We start from the raw sequence: 27,560 nt of genomic DNA, 5'->3' as shown, positions 1-27,560 counted from the left end.
CGAGAATCGGGAATCTCAAAAACGTCATTGTTGAGAATGCTACATCAACATCGATTGCACCCGTACCATATTTCTATGCACCAGGAATTTCATGGCGACGACTTTGAACGTCGTGTACAGTTCTGCCACTGGGCACAAGAGAAATTACGGGACGATGACAGATTTTTTGCGCGCTTTCTATTTAGCGACGAAGTGTCATACACCAACAGCAGTAACGTAATCCGGCATAATAAGCACTATTGGGCAACGGACAATCCACGATGGCTGCGACAAGTGGAACATCAGCGACCTTGGCGGGTTAATGTATGGTGCGGCATTATGGGAGGAAGGATAATTGACCCCCATTTTATCGATGCCAATCTAAATGGTGCAATGTATACTGATTTCCTACGTAATGTTCTACCGATGTTACTACAAGATGTTTCACTGCATGAAAGAATGGCGACGTACTTCCAACATGATGGATGTCCAGCACATAGCTCGCGTGCGGTTGAAGCGGTATTGAATAGCATATTTCATGAAAGGTGGATTGGTCGTCGAAGCACCATACCATGGCCCGCACGTTCACCGTATATGAGGTCCCCGGATTTCTTTCTGTGGGGAAGTTGAAGGATATTTGCTATCGTGATCCACCGACAACGCCTGACAACATGCGTCAGCGCATTGTCAATGCATGTGCGAACATTACGGAAGGCGAACTACTCGCTGTTGAGAGGAATGTCGTTACACGTATTGCCAAATGCATTGAGGTTGACGGATATCATTTTGAGCATTTACTGCATTAATGTGGAATTTACAGGTAGTCACGCTGTAACAGCATGCGTTCTCAGAAATGATAAGTTCACAAAGATACATGATTCACATTGGAAGAACCGAAATAAAATGTTCAAACGTACCTACATTCTGTATTTTAATTTAAAAAACCTACCTGTTACCAACTGTTCGTCTAAAATTGTGAGCCATATGTTTGTGACTATTACAGCGCCATCTATCACAAAGCGAAAAAAGTGGTCCAACTAAAACATTCATGTTTCTTTACGTACTACACGAATATGTAATAAAAAGTGGGGGTTCCTATTTTTAAAAAACCAGTTGATATCCGTTTGACCTATGGCAGCGCCATCTAGCGGGCCAACCATAGCGCCATCCAGTTTCCCCCTTCAAGCTAGACGAGTTTCATTCGTTGTAGTTTTTTCGTTTGATGCTTATTTCGTGAGATATTTGGCCGGTCACTATCAATGGACCACCCTGTATACCTGCATAGGAGTCGCGCTACATTGCATACATGCTGAAGCAACGCCATCAATCGGAAACCCTTTGATCGCCCCTCTGAGACAGCTGTGTAACTGCACCCCTATACAGTGTCAAAATTGTTTGCGAAACCACTCCACTCCAAGATACTCATAATAACGCTCTCACTAATAAAATACTGAATGGACGCTATTACTATATTTTTCCCGTGATCTTACTATTCATATTACAAAGCCATACCGAAGTGGCCGTGCGGTTAAAGAGGCTGCAGTCTGGAACCGCAAGACCGCTACGGTCGCAGGTTCGAATCCTGCCTCGGGCATGGATGTTTGTGATGTCCTTAGGTTAGTTAGGTTTAACTAGTTCTAAGTTCTAGGGGACTAATGACCTCAGCAGTTGAGTCCCATAGTGCTCAGAGCCATTTGAACCATTTTTGAACAAAGCCATGGTATGTGCTATTGTACTCAGTCCGATGATTGGTTTGATGTAGCTCTCCATGCCAGTCTATCCTGTGCAGGTCTCCTTGTCTTTCCACAACAACCGCAACCTGCATCCACTTGAATCTGCTGACTATAGTCAAGGCTTGGTCTCCCACTACAGTTTTAGCCCCCCAAAAATTTGGTTTTGCCAGATTCGATTCAGCACATCTTCACTGATTATCCGATTTACTCTTCTGTCCTTCAGCATTCTTCTGTAGCACGACGTCCGTCTGAATTCCTATAGACACCACAGAACGTTTGCGAAGACATTCAACACAAAACAAAAGTTGACAGTTCGAGGAATACTGATGTATCCATCCATATTCTTTAGATATAAATATCGAACATATTTACTAAAAGGGATGTGTAGGTACCACTGGAAATGCCGATATGAATATATGAGTCAAGACGACACAGTCAACTAACCGTTAATTAGATATCTTTATTGCTAAAAAGAATTTATTCCTTCCTCCATTTACGACAAGTTTAACATTCCTTCAGTTACGGTATATGCTGTCATACGTAAACAATAAGCCGACACTATCGACGTAGTACAGGCTTTCGGTGGCCGTCGTAGACTTGATGGTTAATTACTTCTGTTACACTCATTTGGTAGAGTAATTAGCGTAAATGTCATAAAATACACTCGCAACACAAGGTTGAACTTATTTTATAGATCAAACGCTCAAGTTAGTCTCTAATTAGAAGGAAGCCTGCGGCCATATTTATTTAATTACATCAGTTACCGTACAGTCAAAAGAAACTTTCTCTTTTGTGCCAACTTCTTCATCTCAGAGCAGCACTTGCAACCTACGTCCTCAATTATTTGCTCGATGCATTCCAATCTCTGTCTTCCTCTACAGTTTTTACCCTCTACAGCTCCCCCTAGTACCACGAAATTTATTCTCTGAAGTCTTAATAGATGTCCTATCATCCTGTCTCTTCTCCTCATCGATGTTTTCCACATATTCCTTTCCTCTCTGATTTTGCGCAGAACCTCCTCATTCCTCACGTTACGAGTCCAACTACTTTTCAACATTCGTCTGCAGCACGACATCTCAAATTCTTCGATTATCTTCTGTTCTGGTTTCCCCTCAGTCCATGTACAATGCTGTGCTCCAAATGTACCTTCTCAGAAACTTCTTCCTCAAATTAAGGCCTATGTTTGATACTATTAGACTTCTCTTGGACAGGAATGCCGTATTTGCCTGTGCTAGTCTGCTTTTTGTGTCCTTCTTGCTCCGTCCGTCATTGACTATTGTGCTCCCTAGGTAGTAGAATTCCTTAGCTTCATCTACTTAGTGATCATCAGTCCTGATTCTAAGTTTCTCGCTGTTGTCATTACTGCCACTTCTCGTTACTTTCGTCTTTCTTCAAATGGTTCAAATGGCTCTGAGCACTATGGGACTTAACATCTTAGGTCATCAGTCCCCTAGAACTTAGAACTACTTAAACCTAACTAACCTAAGGACATCACACACATCCATGCCCGAGGCAGGATTCGAACCTGCGACCGTAGCAGTCGCGCGGTTCCGGACTGAGCGACTAGAACCGCTAGACCACCGCGACCGGCCGTCTTTCTTCGATTTACTCTCTATCCATATTCTGCAATGATTAGATTGTCCATTCCGTTCAGCATATCATGTAATTCTTCTTCACGTTCATTGAGGATAGCAATGTCATCCGCGAATCGTATCACTGGTATCCTTCCACCTTCAATTTTAATTCCATTCCTGAACCTTTCTTGTATTTCCCTCACTGCTTCTGCGATGTACAGATTAAATAGTATGGGCGAAAGACTACATCCCTGTCTTACAACCTTTCTAATATGAGCACTTCGTTCTTGGTTTTCCACTCTTATTATTCCCTCTTGGCTCTTGTTCATGTTGTATATTCACCATCTCTCCCTACAGCTTACCCCAGTTTTCCTCAGAATTTTGAACATCTTGCACTATTTCACATTGTCAAAGGCTTTTTCCAGGTCGAATCTTATCAACATGTCTTCTTTTTTCTTTAGTCTTGCTTCGATTATCAACCGCAACGTCAGAACTGCCTCTCTGATGCCTTTACCGTTCCTAAAGCCAAACTGATCGCCATCTAACACATCCTCAATTTTCTTTTCCATTCTTCTGCATATTATTCTTGTCAGAAACGTGGATGCGTGAGGTATTAAGCTGATTGTGCGAAAATTCTTGCACTTGTCAGCTCTTGCAGTCTTCAGAATTGTGTGGATGATATTTTTGCGAAAGTAAGATGATATATCGCCAGACTCATACACCCTACACACCAACGTGAATAGTCGTTTTGTTGCCACTTCCCTCAATGATTTTAGAAATTCTGATGGATGTTACCTGTCCCTTCTGCCTTATTTGTTCTTAAGATTCCAAAGCTCTTTTAAATTCTCATTCTGAGTCTAATACTAGCTCCCTTATCTCTTCTAAATCGATTCCTGTTTCTTCTTCTATCACATCAGACAAATCTTCCCCCTCATAGAGATCTTCAGTATACTCTTTCCACCTATCCGCTCTCTCCTCTGCATTCAACAGTGGAATTCCCGTTGCACTCTTAATGTCATCACCCTTGCTTTTAATTTCACCGAAGGTTGATTTGACTTTCCTGCATGCTAAATCAGTGCATCCGAAAACCGTTCTTTTTTTCAATTTCTTCACATTTTTCAGGCAGCCATTTCGTTTTAGCTTCCCTCCAGTTTCTATTTATTTCATTATTCAGCGATTTGTATTTCTGTATTCCTGAATTTCTCTGAACATTTTTGTACTTCCTTGTTTCATCGATCAGATTAAGTATTTCTTCTGTTACCTACGGTTTCTTCGCAATTACCTTCTTTGTCCTGATGTTTTTCTTTCCAACTTCTGTGATCACCCTTTCTAGAGATGTCCATTCCTCTTCAACTGTACTCCTGCTGAACCACTCCTTATTGCAGTCTCTATAGGCTTAGAGAACTTCAAGTGTATCTCTTCATTCCTTAGTACTTCCGTGTCAACTTCTTTGCATACTGATGGTTCGTGACTAGTCTCCTAACTTCAGCCTACCAGTCATCACTACTAAGTTGTGATCCAAACAACTCTAATACTTAACTGTTCACAGTAACACACTCCTTCCTATTCATAACGAATCCTACTCCCGTTGTAACATATTCTGCTGCTTTTGGTATTACCCTATAATCATCCAGCCAGAAATTCTTGGTTCAAATGGCTCTGAGCACTATGGGACTTAACATCTGTGGTCATCAGTCCCCTAGAACTTAGAACTAATTAAACCTAACTAACCTAAGGACATCACACACATCCATGCCCGAGGCAGGATTCGAACCTGTGACCGTAGCGGTCGTTCGGCTCCAGACTGTAGCGCCTAGAAACACACGGCCACTCCGGCCGGCCAGAAATTCTTGTCTTCTTACTGTTACTGCGCTGGCGTCGCTTGTACGTCAGGAATTAAATCAGTCTCGGAACTTTTTTAACGGACGAAGAATATTTCGCTGTCAGGCAGATAACGTTCAGTTACTTGGCAATACCTTTTTTACTGGCATTTCAGCAGCTCTTGACATTGAATGGTAACAAGAGAAAAGTCATCACGAATTGAAGATACAACGAACGCTACGGGAACTTTTAGAACCCATTGCCGCGCGATATTTTTATTTTCAAGAAGATTAACAGCGAAATAAATTTGAGATTGAACGACAAATTGCTGTGGATACTACTTGCTGCAGTCATTACATGTTATGGCTGTTTTCGAAGTAAGCTGAACTGATATGCCTGCCCCCTTGTCTGTCTATCTGTGTGGCGAGTGTGATGCGACATGGTTTGTGTAGACCAGGGCTTCCCAACCTTTTCAGCAGGTGGACCCCTTCTTCAGTCGAAAATCCATGGCGGACCCCGAGTCAGTCAAGAGCGCAGGAACTTTTAACTTCAGATCGAAGCCCATGGGAACTGAAAGCTTCTTAATGCAAGTTCCATGTTCCCAATGACCCCCCCCTCCCCCCCTCCCCCCCCCCCCGAAGTATCAATAGTCTTTGGTTTAGAGATGAATGAAAACAACTTGAAGGTAAAAAATCGATTTATGAAATAAAGCAAGTTTAACATTTAATGATGCCTGGGGTCGCATACGTGGCAGCGAGCGCTGTGATTGGTCGACAAAGCTCGCTCCGCGCATGCGTAAAAGGTTTCAGTGCATCTACCGCCGTGAGCCGGCGCACAAACGACCCTCGTATTGTTGCGAAACAGTCGATCAGAGAAGCCGCATTCTCCGGCACTAAACTGTGTATGCGTTCTCACTTAGGAACCGCAAAGGCTGCTTGGGAATACGACCTGAAGTAAAAGTACACATGTTTTTCACACGAAAAAAAAGTGGTGAATTTGATTTTCACGTTTTTATTCAATAATTTTACTCATTATTTTACACGATTTGGTGAAGGGTGGCCGCGGACCCCCTAGAAAGAACCGGCGAACCCCTAAGGGGTCCGCGGATCACACGTTGGGAAGCCCTGGTGTAGACCATTCTTATTTGGGTGGTAGGGGGTGAAGGGTGGGGGGAGTGGATGGAAGGGGTTGGGTGGGGGGGGGGGGGGGAGTGTAACAGCTTTCAACACCAGGTTCCACATTACCTGCCTTGCCCCGCCACCCGCATCCGCTCCCCTCCCAATCCCCCACCGCCGCATGTTACGCCCTTGAGTAACACCAGGATAGTCTATCAATGATCATGTCACTGATTGTCTCCGTATGACTGTACTCCAGCGACACAAAATTCGTTTAACAAATACTACCAGAACTGAGACGTGTTAATGTAATTTGGGATGTACCTTTTCTTGTTAACAAGCGTTCTGAAATATAGCAGATTAATTATCAACAAAGACTTCAACACCAAGCACATGCCATCAGCGGCGCTGCAGCTGAGCTTCGTGTGAATGTGTGTGTGTGTGTGTGTGTGTGTGTGTGTGTGTGTGTGTGTGTGTGTGTGCGTGCGTGCGTTCGCTGGCGGCTTGCTGCCTGCCTCTCTCTGTCTGTTTCTGTTCCAGCGTGTCTTTGTGTGACTCTAAAACTGTGTCTTTCTGTTCGCGCGCCGCCTGTGCGCTGTTTCCGACGTAAGTGCAGTTTCGCTATTGGTCTTTACGTTCCGCCTCGACTAACCCAAGCAGTTGCTAATAACAGCTCCCAGTTTAAACCATTGTTGTTGTTGTTGCTGCTGCTACTGTTGCCGATATTGATCCAGCTGTTTTTTGTTGATTGCTGTTAACCGCTAACACTGCCTTTGCTGCTGCTGTTGCTTGATAATGTCCTACTAATTGATCGTACTAGTGAATCGAGTAAGCTACAATTCATGGCTACTACTCTGCAGCTTAACAAAAGTACACCGAATGAAATCCTATTAGTTATTACTAAATTTATTCAATAGCTACCTAAAATTAGTAAATCCTGTTTCATTCAAACCACAACAATGCCACTAGTAATACAAAATCATATTTTCGGTATGAAATTATGCTTTTATTGTTCGCTTAATTTCTGCAAAAGACCTTGGTGCAGCCTTCATGCATTAGGAACGCCAGGCATTGCTGCACAAAGAATAAAGAAACAGACTAATCAAGGCAAAATCTCTATGGAGAAATCTACATAAAAAAGGAAAACGATACCACAAAGGACTTTTGTAAACTGTTATAGTTCGAATCTTCCGCTCTGCCGCGGAGTTTACGTTGTAATGAAATTTCTTGACAGATTATAGCTGTGTCTCATAACGGGTATCGAGCGAAGACGATCGCCTCTCATGTAGACAAACTGATGCTTGGAATCAGTGAGCCCAGATAGGTCCACAGATAAGAACACGGCGCGCTACAGACGAGAATTTGTTTTCGAATCCAGGAGCTGAACAACGTATCAGTATTTCAGGTAGAGTCATTAAACCACTGTGCTATAGTGTCACAATAATACGGCCAAAGTACAAGTAGATGGCCAGGATTTCCCGAAGCTACCACAGGCGAAAACGCGAGCTTCTGAACTTCACGTGGGCGCATCAGAGGGGCGTCTTAAATATTTCTGAGTGTTTCTTGCTATGCTGTTTCGTTCCACATCCGAGTTGTTACATGACAAGTGGAAGAGATCCCTGGGAAAAGGTTTATGTAGATGCTACCTCGTCAGGTAACAGAATTTCTTGAGAACGGTAACTGTTACGTAATACGAATTGTTTACAGTTGACAGCAACCATCAGCTGCAATAACCGTCGTTTGGTTTTGAAGTTTTAGCAGCAGCTGTGTTCACACTCTAAATTATGGGAATTCAGGTTCACCTATTACGACCACTTTATCCACAAATGTAATTCTGTTGTGCGAAAATATTTCATGGCGTTATTTAGCAATTACTTATACATACTTTTATAGTACCTGTCCTCATCTGCATTCACCTTTCTCTCTCTCTCTCTCTCTCTCTCTCTCTCTCTCTCTCACACACACACACACACACACACACAGACACACACACACACACACAAAAGGAAGGCACCAGGCTCACATGAAAACAAGTGATCGTCAACAGAGACTAGACACAATGCAGCAACGTAGACATTGTGTTCTGTAAAGTGCAAAAGCTTAACTTGCGAATGGAATACCTCAAAAACATCTGTCGTGTTTTTGTGGGCATTTCCACAACAGAAAAGAATGCAGATGAGGACGGAAACTTGGGAAGTAGCTGTTAGTATTGGAAAAATACAGTCCTAAAATACTTTCGCGAAACGATATTATATTTATAGGTACAATGATTTGTTAACTCACAGTAACATGATTTTGTTGCGAATGGCAAGCCACCTGTACATAGTAATATAAAAAGTGTTATACAGAGCAGAACAATATGGAAAATAAGGCATAAACTGCTTAAAGGGCCAGGAGGTTGAGTAACTAGTTCAGGAGTGTGTTGAACCTCGCAACAGTTTTCAGACTTTTGTGTTTAATTAGCCCTGCAATACAAGTTTGACATATATTCTTCACTGATTTTTAAATGATAGTTTAGTGTTCGTGGCCGGGAGGAGCGACACGCTACAAACTGAAGTGGCCAGGTAGCAAAGGGCAACTGTATCCCCATCAAGCCTAATGAACAGAATACAGTAGCACAGTTTCTTGAGAAGCGTGTGTCGCACTCCTTCGTTCATACTGAAAAGTCAGTCTCTGGTGATGGCACTGGAATGTTCTTACACTGATGAGGTGCGGGATGCCGTGGTCGGCAGTGAGCGGCAGGGTGCTCGAGGATACGAACTGCACTCGTACTGCTCAGCATTGTGAACTCCTATTGATTGTGTGCTAGATTCAGCCGTCGTTGAAAGGCTGTCTGAATATCCACTCGGCGGAAGGATACCAGCTTGGCACTCTGGGAGCGCACGATCTTCTGAATCGAGGTAGAGCCGCGACGGCAGCGTTGCTTGTGGCGATGTTTAGCCTCTGGCTGCGAAGCTGTCACCACACGGTACCCTGGTGGCTACTGGAGATTCAATCGAAGACAACCTGGCTTGTTTCAGTGGTTGCCTTAGTGTTCTCGTTCTGCTCCAGACGTAGTGTCGTTAGTGGGCTGGAGCTTCGGCAACCCGCCGTACACAACTGTATGGTTGGTGGCTGTGCAGCAAGGCGCCAGTTTGCTACAATCCTTTTCTGAAATTACGAAAGTTGTTTTCGAAAATTAAGGCTATTCCAAATGTGAAATAACAATCCAGTGTGCAACATGATCATACTTAGGAACAATTACCCTACTGAAATTTAAAAATGGACCAACTAAGAAAATTTTGTCAATATTATATTAAACAGCCTATATGTTACATTATTACCCTACTACAGGCCAATAAATAGAAAATGAAGTATTAAACAGTGTACCTGTTACAGTCTTACTGTAATACGTAATAATAAATAGCAAGTGAAATCACATTAGGTAGAACTCTTATCGAAGCTAAATATGTTTTGAAATGGAAACTGTTAGGACTTTCGAGACAGGGAAAGTTGTTAAAGGATTACAGAAATTCTGTTTCATTTACAAGGGTCACATGTTCCCTGGTAGAAGACCTCCACCACTTTCAAGGTACAAGGTGGAGCCTAACAGACGAAGTATGACTTAACCGTCCATGCTTTAGGTAACTATTTTTAAAAATACGTACAATGTTAATCAAGATAAAATTCTGTAACTCAAGAATTAGAAATATCTTCCACATAGCTTCAATACATTATATAGCCCTCAGAATATTTATAGACGCTGCACCGAGCACAACCTCATATTTCATGACAGCCAAAAACAGTAGAAACTGCCGGAAACTGCCTCTCCCGCGCATTTCTTCACGTCATTCTAAAATCCGTCGCTGGATTGAAACACCGACAAGAAAACATCGTGTGTTCCTAGGTACACTATATCAAGGTACAACTCTCTCCCCTATTTGGAAACGTATTTGCATTTTACAGAATTTAACAAAAGTATTCACTGATGAAATCGAAAAGTGGTGAAACGTGTTTAGACATTTATGATAACAGTTGTGTGCATTACTGATGGACAAGAATTCCCATAATTTAAATCAGCTGCAACGTGATTTTCAAATCACTTTACTTATAAAACCAATGTTATTGCTTTCTAATCGTGATTAATGCCAAACTGGACGGAATAAAGGCTCGTGGTGCGAAATTTTTACAAGTGTATTGTCTTAGAATCAACTTCGATGAGTAGGAGTATTGTGACACATTTCTGTTTGTCTTAGAACAACACATCCGGAAAACAACGTGTGATGACATTTCAATGGAAAGCATGTAAGCCACGTGATTAAAAACCAGCGACGGTGAGTTTTATATAACGAGTCTCACAACTACGCTGTAGCTGGTAGCTGCTTTACATTATACTTCTACGACCCCGATGCGAAAAAGACGTGGATGGACTGAGTTTCGCGAATTTTGGGCTTGATTGTCAGAAACCTGGTTCCAAGACAGTTTTGGAGGAAGATTCCAGACTCTGACTTATTGGAAGCATAGTAAGATAGATGTTTCATGTACGAAAGGATCACTCAGAAGATCCTCCTTCGGCCGATTACTGGGTATTGTTGGAACTGTCCGTGACCCGTCCCAAGTTGAATTAATGAGAGAAAGAGAAAAAATTCACAGAAAAGCTGAAACTTCCCCATGGCATCGTTTAATTAGCTTAGTAGTGTCATATAAATGCTCAACAAACTGCATTGGCAGGCTAAAACAATACTTTCATCAGTGTCCAAGATATTATAAGTTTTGAAGTGAAATGATCCGAATTTCGCATTTTGATCGTTACTTCAGGAAACCGTCAGTCTATCATCCGGTCCGTTTGCTTAGATTACTGTGCTTTGAAAGTTTCAAGACGCTAAAAAATGATCGCAAAGCGGATTATGGAAACATTAATATTCAGAGTGAGTCTTTTGCATTACAACATTGACTCCGATACGGTCATTGTTTCTGTAACTCCAATTAGTCTCTTACACACATAGAATGTTACATAATATCGTGCGAACGGAACATTAAAACTTCTTAACTAAAATTTGGAAATTTGTATCACAGGAAACACCTCAAATTCCGTGGTTTATCAGTTGACCTAACAAACATATCGTCGTCTAAAATCGAGTCTGTTAAGATGAACCGAGGTGGTTCATCAGAAAATTCTGTACCACTGTAACTGCGGACTCGGATCGAAGAAACGACTTGCATAATAAACCAGAAAATATTAAAATGCCTCTCTGCTTTAATGCCTTCGCATAAAATAAACCCCATATTCCAGATGTAGCCGATGTCATAAAATGCTGTATTATCAGCAGACTGGCAGTTTTATTAATATCAAATTTTCGTCGTTTGTCTGCATATTTCTCTTGGCGATTCCTTCAAAGTGCTGCAGTTTTTCATTCAGAAATGCCCTACAGCATCTAATTTTATGTAAAATATATGATAGAACTAAGCATCCGTAAACTCATTACCAGCTCTTAAAGTAATGTTCCGAAATAATTATTTTATCTAAAAAGTTAGACATACGGGTACACTCAGTAATTTGGGAATCGTATTAATGCACTTATATGTACACTGAGTAATTTGGTTATCGCAATATCTAAACGTCAGACAAGATAGCTGTTCTAATATACCACATTATCAGCTTTAGCCAAGATTAGTCACAATAGAAATGCTAAGATTTTTGTAGTACTAGCAATTAGAAAATATAATTCATGGACCAAACCGAGAATTGTTGCATAAGTGGTTCGTAACAGGTCTAGTTACTGTGTTAGAAGTAGGTGCTTGTCATATCCGCTTCCATTTGGTGCTTACTTTGTATGTGAAAGAAGTTCTTGATAAAAATTAGAAAATTACGACACTGATGTTTGCGAAACCTACCAGTTTCATAAAATAGATAGTTTGGATACTAAATGCTAAAAAAGTAATAGATTTACTTACCGACGGTAATGAGTAACTCTACAGAAAGCAGAAGTTGTTAACACTGTTGCCGATGTGCTATGCACATAAGCGACAACTAATCAGAGCGGTATGTGCCTGACAATAAATTTCACGACATATACTTTGGTAATAAAAGTATTTTCACAGAAAATGTAATGCTGATTTTCTGATGAGCGTAACTATTTTTATGTCTTCTACTAGACATTAGCTATGCACAAAATCGTTTCATTATTTCCATAAAGTCGTTTTCGGATATGGTGGAAGTGTTACGTAAACCGCTTGCGGCACCATTCTCCTATTTGTGCCGGCTTAATATACGGCTTCAGCGCTTGACCTGTGCTGTACAGGATAGCAAATCGTTACAGAGGCCGGCGACCGTTCTTAGCACTTTCACACAGAGTTTGTTTGGACCACATTGTGTTTATTATACTTTATGGCGCATTTCAGCCACAGCCATCACCAAGCCAGAATAAAAAAAGGATAGAAATAATGATTCTCGTGATAAATATTATATCTGGTTCAGCTGTTGACCACATGTGTCATATCTGTCCTTTTCTTTACATTCATTTTGATGGTGACTAATGCTGAAACGCATCGTATGAAATAATAACCACAATAAGTTGTGTGGCAAAGGTGATCCTGTGCTACCTTCTATACATTGTATATTCTGGTCCACCTTGTTCACATCAAGTACTGTAGGTCATTAATCTCTCAATACCGTCATCATGGACACTTCACAGTACTTATTACCTCGTCCCGAATACCTCTGGTTAATTCCGAGTCTTCTTGCTTAATCAGCAAGATACGGGGAAGGAATTCCCAGAATTTCTTAGCTCACTCTGAAGATTTCCGAGCAGTGCAGAGTCATCCTGCTGAATTTCTTTTTTTTTTTTCATGACTTCATCAAGAGATGAATGGGGTAAATTTGAAAAATTGGCGGGAAATTTAAAATAAAAAACTTAAGTTGGTGATTAGCACTAAATTTAAGCATATACACATACTCTCTCTCTCTCTCTCTCTCTCTCTCTCTCTCTCTCTCTCTCTCTCTCTCTCTGTCGCTCTCTCTCTCTCTGTCTCTCTCTCTATCTCCACAATGTAATACCTCCCTCTCCTCTCCTACAATCGGAACCTCGTATTTCAGCCACCAATAAATGAAAGAGCCAATTACACTGTAGCCCCATCTAGTCAGTACTCAGAAGTACCTGAATGAGATGAATTATTTATCTAAAAATTGTGTAAAATGACAAAAATGCTGTCAGCAATGTTTTCGTTATTGCATTCAAAAAAAATCATTTATCGATTGGCGCACTAGTTCCATCGGTAAATTTCACTGCGGAATATCCATCATTACCTTTGGAATATTAGAACTAATGTATAACATACTCAGTGGTATCCGTTTATAATGCGCTAATGTGCACTGTAAATATGAAACCAAAATCATTTCTCTTCAAATGCGAGCCAGAAATCGCACTTAAATTACGATTTCTCTTCGAATGTGGCCCGAAATCGCACTAAAATTACACCAGTTCTCTTCGAAAGCTTGTTGGTATGCAAGTAAAATGGATGAACACATGCTCCCTGAGAGAACTAGAAACCAGTGTACAGCCCTGAAGTGGCGGTCAGCCGCAATGCGGTCAACTCGAACAAGGAATGCTGCTGTCCGTTTTTCAACACTCCGCATGCTCTGTGTGACGTCATCCCTACAGTACTACGAGTGCTTCATCGCTCTCAGCACCAGGTCAATAACTTTCTTTGACGGTGTGTTTATCGTATGGTGCAAATGAGAGGTTTTTGGAGGGTGGCCATAATGGCAGCTCTGTGGGCAAATGGTTAGCCGCACTGACTGGTCATTTGTTGGGCTGATTTCGGTTCCCACTCCCACCAACAAATTTTTCATTTTATTTTATTCCTTGCAGTTTAAAGGATAAATTATAAAACTTAAATATAATTCAACAGTTCAGTTTACGTATAAAAACTAATACATTCAGTTTAGTTATGATTGCTATCCCTGTAAGACAACAGGCTATTGGTGGTCACAGAAAAGGCGAGTATACGAGCAAATTTAGTGTGAAAGGTTATTGTTTTTCATAGCAGGTATTACATCAATGAATTTGTCAACATAACGTGACATTTTCCACTTTTGCTGTATTAAATTTATTTGTTCATCACTAGTTTCTGGCTTCTAGGCCAGTCTCAAGTGATTTTATGTTTCTGAAATACAAAAATATAGAACAGATACTGAAATGTCCTTAAATTTGTGTTTTCTGTTCCTTTTGGTTCACGAATACGGTCTGGTTAGTCTAACTGCTTGACATTTACAAATGTATTATAGCCTTGAACATGTATAATTCATACAGCAAAAGTGGAAAATGCCACCTTCGGTTGGTATGAAAGTTGTACAGGCCCTTAGCTATAAAAACAAAATATATTTGGAACACTTCAGTTCATGTACATTACATAAATATATTCAGTTTAGTTATGGTTACCATCCTAAAGCTACAGGCCACACACTGTAGCACATTGGTAAAATTTTGCTGGAGCCGCCACTGAGCATACTATCCATAAACAGGGAAAAACCAACACTTGCTAATCCAACATAATTAACAAATAACTAATACATACTCCTCAAATATGAGTTTTTTAATATAATCATGCAAAGCTCCAGAGCTATGAAATAAAATCAACTGTCGCTTTTAAGCTCACATTTTTTGTCTTGGTCAACAGATGGCTACAAAAAACACAACAGAGCCGCAGATTAATTATTTACCAAATATCTGACACTTGCCAGTTGTCGCAATTTTCTTTCCAAGCCTACAAAAATGCACTACCTACCTCAAATGGGTTTCAAAAATATGACTGTGAACTCTAAGTATCCCAATGCTATTTTTGAGTCTAAACATGTGTGACATGGTAACCAGACAGGTAAATTTCTCATGGAATATGAGGATTTGTTTAAAACCTACTCTCCATGAATAATTCAAAACCTATATTTGTTTATACATTGTAATCAACAAATTAGTAATACCTAGATGTCTAATATTACTTTTATATTAAATACTATTCTGCTAAATTCCTGAAACCCAAAATCATATGAATTACCGATGGAAGCTCCCACTGCTTCTCATCAATAACAAGTGGCGATGTTCACAGTTCTATCTGAGTACCAACTTGGTTTAAGACACAACACAGCTTCAAATAAAATATTTTCCACATCTATGATGCTTGTCAAATGTCACAATGTTCTTTTCGTAATGTTCTCTCTGAGCTTGCAAGTCTGCAGAAACACGTCAATAACGCAGAAGGTGCAATGTTTACAACACTTACCACAATATCTGGAAAATTAGTGACTACAACATGATTGTAAACTCTAAAGTAAGCATTCCAACGCTATTTCCATGCTCAAATAATTACAGAGATCATGATAAACTACCAGATGACATTGGAGGCTAGGTCTAAGAGATTGATGTCATAAAAATAGCCTGACCTGCAGGAAAAACATTTTAGCTAAAATACTATGGTAATCAGGCAAGCTCACAAACAAGTAGGCAGTCTGATTTACTGGAAGAATGTAATTCATTAGACCTACTCTTGGTATAAATCACAATACAACCTCAAATTAAATAGTTCCACATTTAAAGTGTTCTGAGACACCATTTTAGGAAGAACGAAGATAATACATCACCTTATACACTATAAAAATGTAATCATTTATACTGATTGACAATTATTGCTTTTATTACAAATGACTCAGGCCTACTGGTGTTTATGTTCAATAAAAACTCTTGACGAAGATTTCAATATGTACCAACTGAGATAATAGAGCCAAGGCTCTGAAAATGTTTGTAGACTGCATTTACTATAATCAACTATTAAATAACACCAACATTTAATAGAGATATGGAAAGAGAAAAAAAACACACGCACACGTGTGGACGCTCACACACCATAGCAAAAAGATAAAAGATGAGCAAACGTCATATTCCAAAGGAAGGAAAGAATTAAGGTGTTTGGACTATTTTATTGTGATGCAGCACTTAAACTGAATATATTTTTGTAATACAGAGCGAGAACGTCTAGTAAACTTAGCTACATATTACATGCAACGACTAAGGCAGAGTTGAAACACATCCAAAGAAGATGGTGCAACAAAACAGAGTCGATACCTCGAAAGTAAACTATTTGATAAAATTATTTATCATTTATCGAGTTCAAACACACACACACAGATATGCAGGCTGGTTATCGTATTGTACTGTGTGTATTTAAATATGTAATATAGACAATTTAGATGCAGAAATATTTAATTTGAAGGACTGTAGACCTCCTAAAGTATGCGAAATCTTACATACTTCGAGAAATATTACAATTTTATGTTGCTCGAGTTTTCGTAGAGGCCTGTAATTACTTGTATTTTATGGTAAGCAGCCTGTGTATGTGTGTGTGTGTGTTTACTCGACAAATGACAAATAATTTTATCCAAGAGGTTACTTTCGAGGTATCTACACCGTCTTGTTGCACCATCTTCTTTGGGCGTGTTTCAGTTCTTTCATCGTCCTTCGTCGTAATATTTGTCTAAGCTTAAGAGAAGTTCTCGCTCCATATTACGAAAAAATATTTAGTTTAAGTGCTACATCGCAGTAAAAACGTGAAAATATCTTAATTCCCTCCTTCCTTGTTAATATGATGTTTGCTCAGTTCTTTATCTTTTGGCTATGCTGTGTTGGTTGGTGGGTTGATATGGGCGAAGGGACCAAACAGCGGGGTCATCGGTCCCAGTGGATGACGGAAGGATGGGGAAGGAAGTCGGCCGTGGCTTTCAAAGGAACTATCCCGACATTTCCGACATTTGCCTCAAGTGATTTAGGGAAATCACGGAAAACCTAAATCAGCAAGGCCGGCCGCGGGACTGAAGCGTCGTCCTCCCGAAAGAGAGTCCAGTGTGCTAACCATTTCTCTTTCCATATTTCTGTTAAATTTTGGTCTTATTTAACAGTTGAGTGTAGTAAATACAGTTTATAAAGGTTTACAGAGCCTTGGCACTTTTCTTGATTAGTAAATATTATAACTTTCATCAAAAGTTATTATTGTATCTAAATAGTAATAAACTTGATTCATTTGTAGCAAAAGCAATAATTGTCAGCCTATATCACTGATTACATTTTTCTAGTGTATAACACGATTAATTATTTTTGTCATCCCTAAAATGGTGTCTCAGAACACATTAGATGTGGAAATATTTAATTTGAGAGTGTATTGTGATTTACACTAAGAGTAGATCGAATTAATTATATTCTTCCAGTAAACAAGACTGCCTATTTGTTTGTGTGCTTGGTTGCTTTGCACACGATTTTAGCTAACATGTGTTTTCTGCAGGTCAGCTTATCTTTATAACACTGATCTTTCAGATCCAACCAGCAATGTTATCTGTTAACCTGTCATGAAATTGGTAATTATTTCGGAATAGAAACAGCATTGGAGTACTTACTTTAGAGTTCACGATCATGTTTTAGTCACTAATTTGACAGATATTGTGATAAGGGATGTGACCACTGCGCTTTCTGCATTGCTGATGTATTTTTGCAGACATTGTACGCTCAGAAAGAGCACTGTGGCATGTGACAAGCATCACAGATGAGGAAAATATTTAATTTGAAGCTGTGTTGTGTCTTAAACCAAGTGTGGTACTCAGATCAAACTGTTAGTGATGACAAGCAATGGGAGCTTCAATCAGTAATTGACCCTATTTTGGGTTTTAGAAGAGTATTTAACGTAAAACTAATATTCGACAACTAGATATTACCAATTTGTTGACTATATGGCATGAGAAAACATTGGTTTCTAACTATTTATGGAGAGTATGTTTTACACTCTTTCTCGCGTTACATTACATAAGCAATCATTGGTTTATAACTACTTATGGTGATAATATTTTATCCTCATTCTCATGTTCTGTAAGAAGTTTATCTGCCTGTTTACTAGATCACATGTATTTAGACATGGAAATAGCACTGGTATACTTATTTTAGAGTTCACAATCATGGTTTGTCACCAATTTTAAAGTAAATATTGCACTCTTTTGCACTGTCAGTGAATTTTTGCAGGCTTGGAAAGAATATTGTGACATCTGACAAGCATCAGAGATGCGGTAAATAATTTGAGGCTCTCTCGTGTTTTACACTAATGTACATTTATCGAATTTTGATCGTTTTACTATCGTAGCCATCTGTTGAGTAAGACAAGTGACAGCAGTTGACTTTTTTAAGTGTTTCAGAATAGTATTTAAAACAAAACTCATATTCAGAAATTATGTGTTACTATGTCATTAATTATACAGGATAGGAAAATCCTGATTTTTCACTGTTTATGGAGGTTATGCTATATATTCGACTTACTACTCCATAGTAAATTAGACACTGCTTTCATAGAAATTTACTGACACAACTGATAAGCCAGTCCATAAACGACTTCTTGAATTCAATAACAAAAACATAACTCACAGCATTTTCGTTATTTTGCAAAATTCATATACGATTTATATCTGTGACATTTTTTTCATAAACACTTCATTTGGTTCTGATACTTTTGAACACTATTGAAATTGGGCTACATTGAAATTGGCTCTTTAATCTTAATTGCATCTAAACTACTAGATTCTAATTGTAGGAGAGAGGAGTGAGATGGTACGTTATGGAGATTGTTATTTTGTGTGTGTGTGTGTGTGTGTGTGTGTGTGTGTGTGTGTGTGTGTGTGTTTAAATTCAGCACTGAACATCATCTTCAGTTTTTTTTAAATTTCCCATCAGTTTTTCAAATTTCCCACATTCATCTCTCTACGACATAATCAAAAAAAGGAATTCAGCAGGAAGCCTCTGAACTGCTGGCAACTGTTCAGAACAAATAAGAAATTTCCTTCCCACCACTACTTGCGTCAGCAGGAAAACTCAGAGTAACTTGGAAGTAATCGGAATGATACAAGAAGTTCTGGAGAATTCCACATGTTTTGGTGTGTTGTAGATGTCCCACCAACTCTCGGGACTACTTGGAGCTATTATGAACGAGATAAGAAATTCTGTGAATTACTGTGAAGATTTGTTGAAAGGTCAACTGCCTAGGTCACGTGATGTAAACAAAGTGGGCCAGCATCGTCATAGCCATACTACTGCAGCGCAGTCTACGCAATATCTGACTGGAAGTGCATGCTCCACCTCTTTACGGTCGCGACGCGCCACGAGTGATTGCTTTCGACTCACAATCAGCGCCGCGCCTTTTTAAGGCAGCTATTAAGCGTCACGTTCAGGTATTGTTGTCACGTAATGTTCAACAAATCATATTCTTTTATGTTAGCTATATCACTTTTTATTTGTCTAGAGAATGGCAACATAAAAACACCAAAAGCTGTCGTGATGTGTATTTGTTTATCGACAACGAACTTCGGTCAAGCAAACATCTTCAGGGAACCGATACCAAGACATCAGATTCAAGGAAGGTTCGTTGGTGTCAAACGCACTATTGTTTATTAGTTGTAGCATCTATCGCTTATGCATGCGTCCATTGTCATACATACTTTTCTGTTAGCCACTAAGTGCACAAATTTGACAGTACATTACACTGTTCTGCACATGATACATTGCGTATGACATACTGCAATGATCTGTAGATTTCTGCGCTTAATCATTAACAGAAAAATTGATGAGAAGATGAAATCATGTGTAAGTGATAAATGCTGCAACTGATTATAATCAGGCACTTGACACCAAGAAACCTTCCTTTGACCTCACGTGAGACTCGTTGTTGATAAATAAATGTGCATTATAGCAGTTTGTAGCCGTTCCGTGGTGCCGTTGTTTAAATATATTAAAGCTCTGCAGCCCGTACCCAGAAAATATGCTTTTATTTTATTAACAAACATTTTTGCTACCACATGGTCATCTAATTTTAAGAAATTAGGCCAGCAAGTTTATTTTACCGAGTTCCTCCAATGGCATAAGCTCGATTACTGTAACCACAGATCCGAAAGACAGCGCGTACGTAACTTTTCAGAGGTGTATATTTAAGACATGCTAAGTAAGCACCACAAAATCCCGAGTATTACGCGACGATACGACACAATTATTTTCTTCCACCTAGGTTTCCGCCTCTCAAGTCTAGGTCCATTCCTTGCATAAAGATAAATACCGCTGGTTAGTTGCAAACGCATCTGCGCAAACGCACGGTACTGTGTAAGTCATCCGGCTTTGAGGGAGGTGAGTTTGTGAAAGCGAGTCGCCCTGTCGGCAGTTTGTATACTCGTACGGCTGAAGATGTAAGTTATTTATGTTCTACGTTCTATAAGAACTGAATGTGACAATACTTTGCCTTTCTTTCAGTATTCGTATAACGGTACGCTTGATGTTATACAGTACGAGACTGGCTCGAATACGAGGGGTGTTCAGTAAGTAATGCAACATGTTTTTTTTTTCTGAAAGCAGATTGATTTTTATTCAGGATCGCAATACACCGTATTATTTCCCACTTCTTTGGCTACAAAGTAGTAGTTTTCGACACAACAATCTCCGGTCAATGAGAAGGTCTTACGCCGCCTTACGAGGAGAGCCTGATGCCCGTACGGTACCGCTGTACCGGTCGAGGTGTAAGCCAATGTCTTACAGCATCAATAACATGCCCATCACTTACTGCTTCCGCAGAGTGCATCCTTCATTGGTCCAAACAGAGGGAAATTGGAATGTGCGAGATTCGTGCTGCAGGGTGGATGAGGAAGAACAGTGCAATCAAGTTTTGTGAGCTCCTCTAGTGTGCACAGACTTGTGTGGAGCCCTGTATTGTCATGGAGAAGGAAAAATTCATTTGCAGTTTTTGTGGCGACGAACACGCTGAAGTCGCTTCTTCAATTTCTTGAAGGTTGCACAATAGATTTCGGAGGAGATCGTTGCACCATTAGGAAGGACATCAAGCAGAATTACCCCTTCAGAGGCTCAGAAGGCCGTCGCCAAGACTTTACCAGCTGAAGGCGCGGCTTTGAACGTTTCCTTCGGGGAACATAAAGTGTGGCGTCACTCCATGGATCGTCGTTTTCTTTCGGTTCCAAGTGATCAACCCAAGTTTCATCGCCTGGACAATGTTCGACAAAAGTCCCGATGAGCCTCGTAACGTGCAAGCAATTCCGTGCAGCTGGTCCTTCGTTGCTCTTTATGCTCTCCTGTTAAGAGGCGAGGAACCCAGCGGACACATTACTTTCGGTACCCCCAAATGGTGGGTAAGTGTGTTACCACTACCAACAGAGGCGTCCAGTTGGGTAGCGAAGTGTTTGATTGTGATTCGTCTATCACCTGGTATGAGAGTGAAACTTCCTGGCACATTATAACTGTGTGCCAAATCGAGACTCGAACTTGGGACCTTTACACTTGCCTGCGAAAGGCAAAGGTCCCGAGTTCGAGTCTCGGTCCGGCACACAGTTTTAATCTGTCATGAACTCTCATACCAGCGCACACTCCGCTGCAGAGCGAAAATCTCGATCTCGAATGTGAGTGTCCGTACATTCCAATTCTGCAGGAGTCACAGCTGCGTGTGGATAGCCGGCAGGCTGAAGATCGGATAGGGTGGTGAGACCTCGTTGCGATGATGATAGACGCCTCGCCCAACTACTTACCGTGCCTTTTTTCACTGCAAGGTCTCATTAGGTGTTCAGCAAGAGCTTATGAATATCTGCGACGCTCTGGTTTTCCGCCAAAAGGATCTCAATGTCAGCTCTCTGCTTGGAAAGTACACTACTGGCCATTAAAATTGCTACACCACGAAGATGACGTGCTACAGACGCGAAATTTAAACGACAGCAAAAAGATGCTGGACATGCAAATGATTAGCTTCTCAGAGCATTCACACAAGGTTGCCGCCGGTGGCGACACCTACAACGTGCTGACATGAGGAAAGTTTCCAACCGATTTCTCATACACAAACAGCAGTTGACCGGCGTTGCCTGGTAAAACGTTGTTGTGATGCCTCGTGTAAGGAGGAGAAATGCGTACCATCACGTTTCCGACTTTGATAAAGGTCGGATTGTAGCCTATCGCGATTGCCGTTTATCGTATCGCGACATTGCTGCTCGCGGTGGTCCAGATCCAATGACTGTTAGAATAATATGGAGTCGGTGGGTTCAGGAGGGTAATACGGAACGCCGTGCTGGATCCCAACGGCCTCGTACCACTAGCAGTCGAGATGACAGGCATCTTATCCGCATGGCTGTAACGGATCGTGCAGCCACGTCTCGATCACTGAGTCAACAGATGGGGACGTTTGCAAGACAACAACAATCTGCACGAATGGTTCGACGACGTTTGCAGCAGCCTGGACTATCAGCTCGGAGACCATGGCTGCGGTTACCCTTGACGCTGCATCACAGACATGAGCGCCTGCTTAACGACGAACCTGAGTGCAAGAATGGCAAAACGTCATTTTTTTGGATGAATCCAGGTTCTTTTTACAGCAACATGATGGTCGCATCCGTGTTTGGCGACATCGCGCTGAACACACATTGGAAGCGTGTATTCGTCATCGCCATACTGGCGTATCACCCGGCGTGATGGTATGGGGTGCCATTGGTTACACGTCTCGGTCACCTCTTGTTCGCGTTGACGGCACTTTGAACAGCGGACGTTGCATTTCAGATGTGTTACGGCCCGTGGCTCTACCCTTCATTCGATCCCTGCGTAACTACCGCATGTTGCAGGTCCTGTACGGGCCTTTCTGGACACAGAAAATGTTCGACTGCTGCCCTGGTCAGCACATTCTCCAGATCTCTCACCAACTGAAAATGTCTGGTCGATGGAGGCCGAGTAACTGGCTCGTCACAATACGCCAGTCACTACTCTTGATGAACCGTGGTATCGTGTTGAAGTTGCATGGACAGTTGTACCTGTACACGCTATCCAAGCTCTGTTTGACTCAATGCCCAGGCGTATCAAGGCCGTTATTACGGCCAGAAAAAAATGTTCAAATGTGTGTGAAATCTTATGGGATTTAACTGCTAAGGTCATCAGTCCCTAAGCTTACACACTACTTAACCTAAATTATCCTATGGACAAACACACATACCCATGCCCGAGGTAGGACTCGAACCTCAGCCGGGATCAGCCGCACAGTCTATGACTGTAGCGCCTCAGACCGCGCGGCCCATTACGGCCAGATGTGGTTGTTCTGGGTACTGATTTCTCAGGATCTAAGCACCCAAATTGCGTGAAAATGTAATCACCTGTCAGTTCTATTATAATATATTAGTCCGATGAATACCCGTTTATCATCTGCATTTCTTCTTGGTGTAGCAATTTTAATGGCCAATAGTGTACCTCCGTTAAGAAGCCAGTTTGAAGGCTACGTATAGCTCCACCCCCTATCGGAATTACATAAAACTACAGGGGCTGAAGTGGGAATATTCCAAGATGACCCACAACAAATTGCGCATTTATTCAACTGAAAATGGTCGAGAAAAAAATGTGTTGCATTATTTACTGAACGCCCCTCGTATGTCACACTCGGCGTACCGCGAGTCCATGATTGACTTTGTTAAAACTCCTTACGGCACCTTGTTTTTCGTTCCCCGTTGCTCACATTTTCCCTTGAGTAGTTGTTTCTGGACGCGTCAGAGTCCTGTCTCAGCGTATAATTTTTTGTTATGCCAGGAGCATCTTTTGACGTTTCTAAATTCTTCAGCTTACTGTCAACAGACTACGTCTTACACTTAAATCTGTAACAAACAGATGGTACATTAGGTACAGTAAAGCACAGCTATTAATAACTGACCAATTTCGTCCGTAAAAATATGACAGTACTTCCACAATTAATTAATTCTCTGCTGAACAACAAGGTAATGACCCTGTACTTCTCGTACTGAACGCATTACTAACCATCAGTAAGGCTACCGAACGGGGTCTTGATATGCATTCACAACTGAAACGAAGCGAAAAGCTATTGGTGAGCTTTTTCAGAAATTGTCATTTATGAATTTTTACGGTCACGAAAGACTCAGAAATAAACTGAAAAGCAGACAGCAGTACAGTAAGGGGAAATATGTTGTGTGATCCATTTCATATACTTTATATGATTCAATACCAGTCAGCTTCCTTAATGTGCATTACACATTGCACATTATAAAAATAATTTCCTTAACTACATATATATTTCGACCTCTGATTTTTCACGTGGTTCCACTGTAACTAACGTTATAGAATGAGATACTTCCACCTTTGATGATATATTTATTTCCCCCCAATCTTCCGCAAGAAGTTATCTTTTAAAATTTAAAACATGTGTATCCTAGCACACAAAGTTAGCGAACTCCTTTCTTTCCTGTTATCCCATAGTAATTCTCTAACACAGTCCTCTGAGACCTCCTGCTCTTTTTCCACTAAAAAATGAAAGAGAGAAGAGATGTTTCAATACCATTTTTACAGTAGAAACAACGTGCTATTTATCATTTTATTTCATTTGAGGACATTTTCTACGTCAATGAGAAATAAATATTACAGCATCTGAAGCTGTCGTATCGAGTGTTTCTTGCTACAGTATTTTCCTGTCGACGAGCTTTAGCGAGTTCCTCACTACAGGATGGTTATAATTAAAGTTTCGCTACTTGAATCAGTGTAGGTGGAAAACTGTCTACTATATTGGTACCAAACTTCATAGAAGCGATGTGCAGACTGTTCGGTGCAGGATTTGCGTTGTTACTTTTGGCAGTGTCTTGGCTTATGGTTAGGCGCCGGTACTGGTTTTATAAAAGTATCGACACATTAAAGGAATACGGAGAAATCTTCTTTCTGCACCGGGGTTGAAGAATGTGATTCGGAAGAACGAATTAACTGGCGATTTGGGAACTGCTTCTGCGAGAGGCCAACTGCGCCACAAATTGTTGAATAAGTTGCTGTTGCCATGGCTGAAACCGCTGGACACAATGTGCGATCTTCAACCAGTGCAAAAGCTGTGTCACGACATGTGAACATTTTATAGTGCACCCTTCGAAAAGTGCCGCGAACAGTTGTGAAATGGTATCTCTGGTGTGGTTCCAGGCTGTCGTGGACGCAAATGGTCCTCACATTAAGCAACATTTCTAAACTGGGACATTAACATGGCACACAATCAACGAATGTTACTCTCTCATGTGGAAATTAAAATGTGTTTCTATCAATGGCTTATTCGTTATTTCTCTTTCTCATGTGCTTACAGACGTTTCCACTAATTTCATTGTCCTACGATCATTCGTTTTACAAAGGATTCCTCTCAAGCAGCGAAAGTTTAATTGTAACCACCCTGTATTTTGCACGCTGTGGTTAAGAGTAATACGAATGGACTGGGCGTAAACTCTTAAATCGTAAAATTCCAAAGCTTACTTCGAATTGGACCGCCTCCGAAAACTAAAAAACCGCAGCAAAAGTTTTATGTTTTTTGCTGAATTATTGAATAACACTCTACATTTCAATTCTGAGACCCATCTAACTTTAGCATCAGTTTCGTAGCTACTGTTCTCCTGTCTTACACAAACGTGCCGGGAGAGCGATTTTAGAGATATCTCAAGACAATATTTCTTCAGGTGTGTTGTACTGTAGATGCTGAAATAATCGAGCTTTGCTGCATTTCGCACAATAGAGACAGGCTCACGTCAGCAACAAATTTCATTGCACGGATCTCAGACTGATGACTAATGTGATAATACGTGATCTCCGCTTAATTTAGCGTTTTTTATTAGCGTCAGCTTCGAGCGCAAAAAATTTTCATGAAGCATGGTGGCAGGTAGAAATCCATTTAACAATAAAACATGTGGCATTTAGATAAATAAATTAACAAATAATAGTACTCTTGCATGGTTCCTTGATTATTGATTACACGGCAATATTTAGATTAGAAAATTTATATAATAAGTAGTTCTTTGAGTAAGTAGTGTCAATTTTAAAACTTGGAAGAATCATTGGTATAGCAAGATATTACTTCAAAGAATTGTACTTTTATTGCTTAGTATTAACAATAAGTTGGAAAATATTGTCATGAGGAAAATGAGAGAGGAAATCTGAAGGCGCTACGTTATTTAGGTCTGAAGTCACATCGAGCTGCGCTTTGTTTATTCGCATGGTAGTGCAACCAGGTTTTTCAGTATTGCAGCTTAGACTAACAAAATAATTACTGAAGCCAGTTATGAGCTTTTCTAGTAATGGCGCACTTTTGATAGTAGGCTACCTTGTCAAGTGGACATGTTAATATACTAATCTCGACGAACTAGTAATAGTTGTTAGCTTTTCCACTTTCGTAGCAAGTTACAGCTGAAGTCTCAAACTACTTCGCATTTAGAGCAACGGCTGTTTTTACAATACATATCGTTTTCATTGCCTCATCTTGTGACAAACGGCATTTAATATTCAGCTAGCAGGCATGCGGTACCCTGCTAGCTTCAGAGCGCGAAATGTTAGACGAACTGCTTCACACGGACGCGCCTTCAGGTCTCCGAACTGAACTCGCCGAAGTTTCCCAGCGAAGAGCCGTCAATAGCTTGTTGCTGGTAAAGACGAAAGATAATTCCGGAACACGGCAGCGATGTAGAGCTGTTCCGTGGAAATCATCTTCACATTTCAATGAGAGTATTTTGGGTGTGTGGCAGCATCGTAGTGTAAACTGTTCTAATGTCTCGACCACAATTGTAGGTGGGCCTCATACACCGCCATCCTCATGAAAGGCACCTAAAATTTTGGTCGACATGTCAGAGAGTTTTATTTCATGAATGATGCGGTTACATGCTCAGGACGCTCTTGTCGAAACTGCCATGGAAGCAAGAATCCGAATGTCCTCTTTGAGTATTTTGAAGGGGATCCATTACTTATTTTCTTGACAAACACAGAGCAAAAGTGATGTAGGCTGAAGCAGTGAATTAAAATTTGTACTGACGTCGGGATTCGAACCCGGGTCTGCCACTTACTAGGTAGATGTGCTAGCCATTATGCCACTCCGGCACTGCAGCGACGCCAACTGCACTGTTTACCTTAGTACGTCTTCATACCGATACAAATGCAAACTTACGCCTCAGTTCATTGCTTATTCCCCTTCTAAACTCCCATCCTTATCGCCGAGGCTCTGCAATGTTGTAGCACTTAAGCAATGAGTGAAATGGGCTTAATCCTTCCTGTACTGAGAAAGTATGTGATATATTAATCATATAAAGTTAATTTTCCTGTGACATATTGAGTCTCACCTTTTTCTACTACAGTGATGTAGGCCGAAGCAACGAATTAAAATGTTTGCCAGGGCCGGGATTCAAAGCCAATTTCGCTCATTGTTAAGGTGCTATTACAATAGCTAACTATAAACAAAGAAAAGACAGTGGCACTGAACTTCTATAATGTAAAAGGAAGACACCACCCAAACACAGAAAT

The 27,560-nt window shown here is 40.7% G+C and overlaps 1 protein-coding gene across 1 annotated transcript in view; it reads left to right on the top strand.

Annotated features, from left to right (window-relative positions):
• LOC126258453 (sodium/calcium exchanger 1-like) overlaps positions 1-27,560 on the top strand; it is a 208,246-nt gene that overhangs the window by 26,002 nt on the left and 154,684 nt on the right. The window lies entirely within an intron of this gene.

This window comes from Schistocerca nitens, chromosome 1, assembly GCF_023898315.1.
Source record: "Schistocerca nitens isolate TAMUIC-IGC-003100 chromosome 1, iqSchNite1.1, whole genome shotgun sequence".
NCBI lineage: Eukaryota > Metazoa > Arthropoda > Insecta > Orthoptera > Acrididae > Schistocerca > Schistocerca nitens.
The sequence above is the reverse complement of the archived record's forward strand: the minus strand, read 5'-3'. Positions and strand labels throughout refer to the sequence as shown.